The 8,496-nt window shown below is 42.5% G+C and overlaps 1 pseudogene; it reads right to left on the bottom strand.

Moving 5' to 3' along the window:
• Window positions 1-553: 553 nt before the first annotated feature.
• On the bottom strand, window positions 554-1,757 carry LOC132325731 (uncharacterized; annotated as a pseudogene).
• Between the last annotated feature and the right edge of the window lie 6,739 nt (window positions 1,758-8,496).

Here is an 8,496-nt window from a genome sequence, read left to right as displayed (position 1 = left end):
GTTTGATGACCCTGCCTTGCACAAGTTGCTTGAACTCCATACTGCTCCTGTGGCACTTGTCTCTCCTCTGCCCTCACTCCAATTTTGCTTAGCAGTTTTCATTCTCAGCAACTGCCTCATTTACCAATTCCTGGTATTGTCAGATAGATAGATGGATGGGTGGATGGATGGATGGATGGATAGATGGATAGATGAGTACATACATATATGTGCTTATGTTCTATTAAAATGAACAGGGTTATGGCTGTCATGGTTGATCCCTAGAACTACTGGCATCTCTAGAACTATTTTATACTGTGCTATAAATGTATCTTACCTAGGAGGACTGCCTCCAAACCACCATGGGCAATGATGCTTTGCTCAGGCTGAATCCTGCCTGTACTCAGGAATTGTCTGGGAAAGCACCAGGTCTTATAGTCCAAAATAGAGGAATTTAAATATTGTTAAAGTATTGGTGACTGAATTACCGTGCCTGGGAACCTCCTGTCCTCCTGTTAGCTTCACAGAATCACAGAATCACTAGGGTGGAAGAGACCTTCAATATCAAGTCCATCCCAGCCCTAACACCTCAACTAAACCATGGCACTGAGTGCCACATCCAGTCTTTTTTTAAACACATCCAGGGATGGTGACTCCACCACCTCCCCAGGCAGCCAAATCCACTACTTCATCACTCTTTCTGTAAAAAACTTGTTCCTAATATCCAACCTATATTTTCCTTGGTGCAGCTTAAGACTGTGTCCTCTGGTTCTGTCAGCTGCTGCCCAGAGAAAGAGACCAACCCCCACCAGACTACAGCCACCTTTCAGGGAGTTGTAGAGAGTGATAAGGTCACCTCTGAGTCTCCTCTTCTCCAGACTAAACAGCCACAGATTCCTCAGTCACTCCCCATAGGGCTTGTGTTCCAGGGCCCTCACCAGTTTCGTTGCCCTCCTCTGGATGCACTCAAGCATCCCAACGTCCTTCCCAAACTGGGGGCCCAGAACTGGACCCAGCACTCAAGGTGTGGCCTCACCAGTGCCAAGTACAGGGGAAGAGTGACCTCCCTGCTCCTGCTGGCTGGTACACTATTGCTGGTACAAGCTAGGGGTCATTGGCCTTCTTAGCCACCATGGCACACTGCTGGCTCATGTTCAGCTGGCTGTCAACCAGTGCTCCCAGGTCCCTTTCTGCCTGAGCACTGTCCAGCCACACCGTCCCCAGCCTATAACACTGCATGGGTTATTGTGGCCAAAATGCATTCTGCCCTCCACATACACCAAGAACTTCCTGGACTGCCTATTTTTTGCTGTAATAAGTTCCCAGCAGCTGTCCGGTAGGTTAAAGTCACCTAAAAGAACAAGGTCTGGTGATCCTGAAACCTTCTCTAGCTGCTTGTAGAATAAGTTGTCCACCTGGCTGGTGGACAGTTGTGGTAGAAGTTGTCCTTCCTAGCTGGGTAGAAAATAATAGACTCCCAGCAGCAGGTCAGCCTTGTTGGCATTCCCCTTAATTCTTACCCACAGGCATTCATCTTCATCATCATTACTTTCAATATCCATGACATCAAAAGCCTCCCTAATACAAAGGGCCACCCTTCCACCCCTCCTCCCTTTCCTGTCTCTCCCGAAGAGCTTGTAGCCATTCAGTGCAGCACTCCAGCCATGTGAGTCATCCCCCCTCGTTTCTGTGATGGCAATTACATCACAGGTCTGCTGCTGCACCATGGCCTCCAGCTCCTCTTGTTTGTTACCCACGCTGCATGCATTAGTGTACATGCACCTCAGCTGGCTGCTGGCTTCACCCCCTAACTCAGGCTTACCACCCTCGGGCCTGCTTCCAGACAGCCCAGCTGCATCCCCTTCCCCCTTCAAATCTAGTTTAAAGCTATCTCAATGAGTTCCAACAGTTCATGAGCTAAAAACCTTCTGCCCTTGACAGAGAGACAGAGCCCATCCAGTTCCAGCAGGCCCGGTGCCAAAAATGTTGCCCCATGATCAAAGAACCCAAAATTCTGCTGATGGCACAAACCCTTGAGCCACTTGTTGATAATGTAGCTCTCCTATTCCTTTCACCATTTTTCTCAGCCACCAAAGGGACTGAGGCAAAGATTACCTGAGCTCCCACCCTATCAACCACTTGACTCAGTGTCCTAAAGTCCCTTTTAATTGTCCTGGCACTTCTCTTTTCAATCTCATCACTGCCAGCCTGGAGTATCAGCAGTGGGTAACGCTCAGAGGGCTGAATCAGCCCAGGATGTCTCTCACTGATATCCCGTACCCAGGCCCCAGGGAGGCAGCAGACCTCTCTGTGGGATGGGTCCAGTTGACATATGGGGCCCTCTGTCCCCTCGGAAGGGAGTCACCCACTATGACCACCCTCCTTTTCTTTTCAATGTTAGAGGTGGTGATCCATCTGACAGATGAAGCTCAATGAGTAGCCAGCGTGTTCTACCTTCAGAAGGTGCCTTTAGAGAAGGCTGCCACGCCAGGGTCTGATCCAGGCAGGCATAAACAGGATAACAACTGAGGCAGCCTCAGCTTGGATGTTATCCATTTTGGTATGAGCAAGTCTAGGTTGTCTTCACCGAGCTGGAGGCTGGTGCCCATCACTGCACTTGCTGTTGAGCAGCGATGATATACAAAAATAAAATTACTTTGCAAATCTGATGAATCAGAGAGAAAAGCTCATGTTCTTACTGCATGTGCTGTTAAATACAAGGCTAAGAACAATGTCTCCTCTGAGAAGCAGAAGCAGGGGCTGGTTTTGCACACCTCTAAGACCTCTGCCACTTTGGCACCTTTGTCCGAACTACTTAGCCTAGGAGGAGAAATTTTACTTTGGAAAGGGATGAATTGCAGTTGTGGAGAGGCTTTCTCCACTGACAGTAAAGACAGTCCATGGTAATGAGTTCAGGCACAGCTGCAGGTGGGGATAAGCTATAAAATAGCAGTCTGCACTCACATTATAGGACAGTGGCATTCAAGGTGGTAAATCATCAGCTGAGAATCAACTTTGAATTGATTAAATGAGAAACAGTTGTGCGTCGAAGTGAATAAAAATCACAATAATGTCTTGGACCAGTGGTTATGTCTCTGGGTGTGAAGTGCAGAGGCTTTTGTTTCGTGACCCCTTCTTTCACTAAGTATGTGAAGATCAACATTTTCTGTAGATCTATGAAGCAGAATCTGAGCAGGGAACCTCATGCATTTTTGTGAGAAGCTGAGTTCCCAGCAGACCAAGATAGAGCTGAAATGTCTCTGAGGACTGTAGCTTGTTGGAAACATATTTTCCTAAGGGATGGTGGCATTGCTGCTGTCTGGACCAACGGGGAGGAAACACGTGGTGCTACTTGTTACAGGTGATTTTGTGCTTGTCCTACCCGGCCAGTAGGTGTAGCCATAATTCCATGTAGTCAGACCCAGTTATGTGAAAAATATTCTGAATTTTATCGGTAAAATGCAGGAACTTCTCCCCTCCCCCCTTCCCCCCGCCCCTTTTAAAAATTGTGGGTTTAAGGATTAGGTAGAATTTGTGTGGTAGAGGGTCTGTACTTTCCTTCTGGTATAGGTGCTAGTAGAATTTAAGTACCCTTCTGAACCAAATTACAAATTCAGCTCGAGCTCTTAAACACCCTTGGTGTTGTGATATTTCTGACCGCTTTTTGCCCTTATTATAATAATGCTCCTCTGAAAATGCAGCTTCTCAGGATGAACCTGGCGCTGTGACTGAGAACTTCTTGCCTTGGGGCCCCATCTAGTGGTAGTGGCTTCCACTGAGCAGCAACAGGGGCGACTTCATTTGGGCTGCTGAGACTTGAAAAGCAGGAAAAGGAGCTGACACAAAAATTCCCTACAGAGCTCAATATTCACAAATGTAATAAATATTTGTTCATTCTGGCCCTGCTGTCATTTTTTTAACTTTCTCTCTGCAAAGACAATGTGTGCATTTTGTGCCAAGGGATTTTCATGACATAGTGGAAGCGTACCCTAATCGTGGGGATGGGGGGTTGGAAGAAAAAAAAGAAAAGAGGAGAGGACAGGAGAGAAATCATCAATTCTTTCTCCGTACTCCTGCATTTCTTTTATTAATGGAATGGCTGCATTATTTCACTGAGTGTGCTGCAGTCATTGGTAAGTGACATGAGGATATGAGTATTACTCTCTGAAGTTATCCATAAGCTAAGAGGCTTCTTAGGTAAACTTGAAGATAGAAAAAATTCCAGCCACACTAAAAGCTCTGTCAGAGTCAAACATTTGAAATCTGTATTTTGTCTTGACAGAAGTGCTCACATGCCAGATGCTACAAAAATTATGTTCAGACAGGACCTGTTTGTTATTTGTATTTATTAGGAAAAGAAAATGTCTTGATAAATGAAAAAAGGTTTTATGGCTATATCCAAGTTACTTTTATAAATGACATTTTTCTAGTTCATCTGTCAAATGAATTTAGTGAGCCAAATTTGGATTTCAGTTGCAGTTAAGTTATTCAGAGTAGCCCAAGGGAGTAAAATGAGTAGCTAGACAAAATATGTGGCCACAGCTGTCTAATATTTTGCCTTTTAAAAATAAAAAGAAAAAGAAAGAAGGAAATAGCTAACCTATCTAGTAAGGGTAAAGCTGTTTTCTCTGGCAAATGTATTTTACAGAACAAGCTATTTTGAAGACAGTGTCTGTAATATAGCTAGCAGTTTTTCAATTTAAGATGAACCCAAATAAAAGCACTTTCTGTGCTATCTGTATCTTCAGAGAGCATCATAAGGGATGGAGATTGGGTACTCCTACATTTGTGTAGCAGAGTTATTTTTCAAAAAAGTTATTTTATAAAGGATAGGTTGATTGTTTTTATTAAGCTGCTTAGTGGGGTTATTTAAAAACTATGAATGAAATTCCCAAGGTAGAAATATCAGAAGATAAATGAGAGTCTGGCTAAAATGAAAACACTATGTTTGAGAAAGAAATCTTTTCATACTTTGACTCTTGACCTTGAACATCTCTTTGTCTTAGTTATTTTTTCTTGGCCTATTTTTTTAAATTTTATTTTATTTAACTTGTGTGTGGAAAAGACAAATGAAGTAGCTTTCCATGCCTTGAAAATCTGCCTTTGGTTTGCTATTTATAAAGGACAGAGAGTTTTCAAAGAAAATATGAGTTTGTTTTAGTATGAAATAGTGATTGACAAATAATTTCTCCTTTTATTATTACTAACATATTATTTTTTTCAATAATTTTATTTGTTTTCAGTTTCTTTCTTTTGTTCTTTACCTTCTGTAGACAGCATCCTTTAACAACCCACTTGCACTTCCCTATTTTGTTAGCCTAGGTTAGTTTTATGCTGTCTCAGGAGTCATGTGGAGAGTGGGAGAGATCTTTGTGTAAATTTATCTCTGTGCAAATCCTGGAGAAGCTCCAATTTTTTTTTTTTTTTCTTCACTGTGTGTCTCAGCCTGTAGGGACTAAAATAGTTTCCAAAATAAATGGTCCTGGAAAAAATTACTTTCAGAATAAATGATCTGAAGCACAGTGCTGGAGTTACAGCAGCTGGAATGGTCCCATAAGTCCCATTACACTGAACAAAAATTGACCTAGCTCAGCTCCCCAGGAAAGGCATGAAGGTCTGGCAGAGGTGAATGCTGACACGATTTTTAGGAAATAGATCTTATTTTTGAGAAAAACTTTGTGTCACAAATATATGTATTCCACTCTAGCCTAGATAGCAAATGTCTTTTTCACTCTGATTTCTGAGTTTCAGAAAAAGTCCTTGAACAGAAACAGTACTGATACTAATGATAATCAATGTTCTTCTGTCACCTGTACTGAGTGTTGCATACCAGGTTTATTCTACATGGTCTCCTAGGTGAGCTATTTCCATATGATATTTAATATTCCGATTTTAGAGAGATTGGGCACAGTGTCAAAAATAGCCATTCAGAGAGGGAAATTCAGTCTCTTTTTATTCCATGTGGAAGTCAATACCAAAGAGGAGGAGTTGCAGCAGAGGAGCAGAGCCCCAGACCCCCCAACCAGCACCGGGATGAGGGGATGGGCAGATGCAGGGCAGAGTGCTAAGCCTGGAGCTGCATGGCCAGGGGCCGTGGCTGTCTCCACCCAGCTCAGAGGGCAGGCTGTCTCTGTGGAGACCTCTGCAAAATGGTCTAATGCTTCCTTCATTCTCACCTCAGTCTCAGACTTGGTGAGCCGCTAGCAATAGCAGCTGCAAGTGCCTGGGAGCAGCCTCACACCCAGGCACTCTCCTGGCTCCTGGCTGCCCTCTCATCTGTTCCTCAAGCTGCGTGGGGCAGGTGGGGCCCTCCACCCATGGCTGATCTGCTGTCCTGAGCTTTCCCTGTGAGAAAGAGAAGACAGAAGCGTATCCTAAGAATTCATAAACAATGAAATACACCTTCATTGTGGCCTGAAAGTCCTCTTTAGACCTGAGAAGCATTTGCTAGCAATTCAATATCCACAGATGTACTTATCTCTTGAATGTAGGCTAATATGTCATATACTATAAATATGATATTTAATGTGAAGTTTGATATTTATCATTACATTGCTGCATAAAATTTAAATCATTTGCAATATTGAAAGCCCTGAAACTAGCCTATTTGAAACTGGAGTTTGTGAGTCATAACATACTGCAGAAGTTAAATTAAGCTTTAAAATAAAATCCAGCATCAGAATGGACCAGTTGTCTAAAGACAACTTGTCTAAAGACAAGTACTATATCATGGAAACCTTGCTCTGTTATTTTGGATTCCTTACTCACCAAATGCTACATTCTGTGGTATAACGAAGGCAGCAGACATTTCCTGATCAAAGCAGTTTTAATGATGGCCAACACAATACAATGTGATTGAAGTCAGAGGTGTGGAGGAGACATTCACCAACTTTCCCTCCCAAATGTAACTTTGGAGTTATTAAGAGCCTCCTCCTGCCCTTCCCTTGGCCACATCTCAGTTCCCCAAGGCCAATCTATAGTTTATCACATTCCTGAGCATCACTAGGAAGAGCCTGGTTCTGTCTTCTTTACACCCTCCCTTTAGGTATTTATACACATTCATAAAATCCCCTGACATTTCTGTTCTCCAGGATGAGCAGCCAAGATTCCTCATCCTCTCCCTGTGTATCAGTTGCTCTAATCCCTTACTCATCATCATGGTATGTCAGTGTAAACACTTACATATGCAAATTTTAATAATGCACATAACAGTTATTCCAAGAATGGTAAATGAAATACTAGTTGGTCATCTTGTAAATGGTGGCCAGAATTATCAAGTCATGAAACTTCCTTGAATGTTTTAAAGAAATTTGAGGTGATTCTGGATATTATTAATTTTAAAGAACTTTTACAGGGAGCTGTGTTTGGATAGCTGCTATTCAGATTATTTCCTGGAGGAAGTGGTTGATCTTTGGTGTTGATCTTTAGTTATAATGTATCTCTCTAGAAAGATGTCATCATACTTGGTTTCTCTTCAGATTTCTGTCATACACAAAGATTTATCTTTCCTCCTTACTTGGCTGCTGTTTTCTATTCTTTTTTTCAATAGATTACATTCACCAAACAAGTGTTCATTAGCTTCTGGAATGTAGATCAATTCTTTGACCTTTTCCTCCTTAACATCCCTGGAGCATATTTCATAAGTTTTGTCTTAACATAAGAATGACTTTATTATAGCAGGCCTAGAGGTACATTTGGTGTCCTCCTTGCCCTGTCTACAGCAAATAGCAGGTCCCTAGGAAAGATTTAAAGAACAAAGCAAATTTATGTGTGGCGCTGTTTCCCAGAGCAATTTACATCCTCCTACCCAATTTTAGGTCAAGTCCTCTGTGGGAAGAATATAGCACCTCTGCAGCTGTGAATTCAGAGGGGCTGGATGTGTGGTTGGCTGCTTTCAGGACCAGAATTAACCTACCAGTTTCCAAGTGCCTGAGAGTTCTACCAGCAGGAGGTTTGACTGGCTGTGGAGAGACTAATGAATGTCATTATTAGTTGTATTGGTAAGTGATGTGTTACCCTGCTTGCTATGTGTCTGAGTGGTGGGAGATAGTGGCATTGTCTACCTGGTCATTGTCTCATCCTCTGGGCTGGCACTAATGATGGGACATGTGGGAATCTCCCTTTTCTTTCTTCTTGAGAATTATTAAGGGAGGTATGGGGAGGTGGGAGGAGGTGGAATAGCAAGCAATAATAATGAATAACACAGCAAATCAAAAGTCAAACTGTTGAGAGAGCTGCTCTATATTACCTTAGAATTGAACTTTAGTGGACTATTTCTGTGTGGTTTTCATGAGGCATAATTGTTTTCTAGGGTATGTGACACATGAGGAAATTCCTGTCATACTTCCATTAGGAAGGGAGTAACACTGCACATACATTCCTTTCTGCTGTTAGAGAGATTACATGTGTCTGTTCTTTTTTCTGTGCCATATCTTTTTTCCAACTGAAATGAAGGCAGTATTTCTGTTCCTCATGTATCATACATGAGTTTAAAGTGTGTTATTGATCAAAAGTGCA

The sequence above is a fragment of the Haemorhous mexicanus genome, chromosome 3 (genome assembly GCF_027477595.1).
Source record: "Haemorhous mexicanus isolate bHaeMex1 chromosome 3, bHaeMex1.pri, whole genome shotgun sequence".
NCBI classification, from domain to species: Eukaryota; Metazoa; Chordata; class Aves; order Passeriformes; family Fringillidae; genus Haemorhous; species Haemorhous mexicanus.
This window is presented reverse-complemented; position numbering and strand designations above follow the sequence as displayed.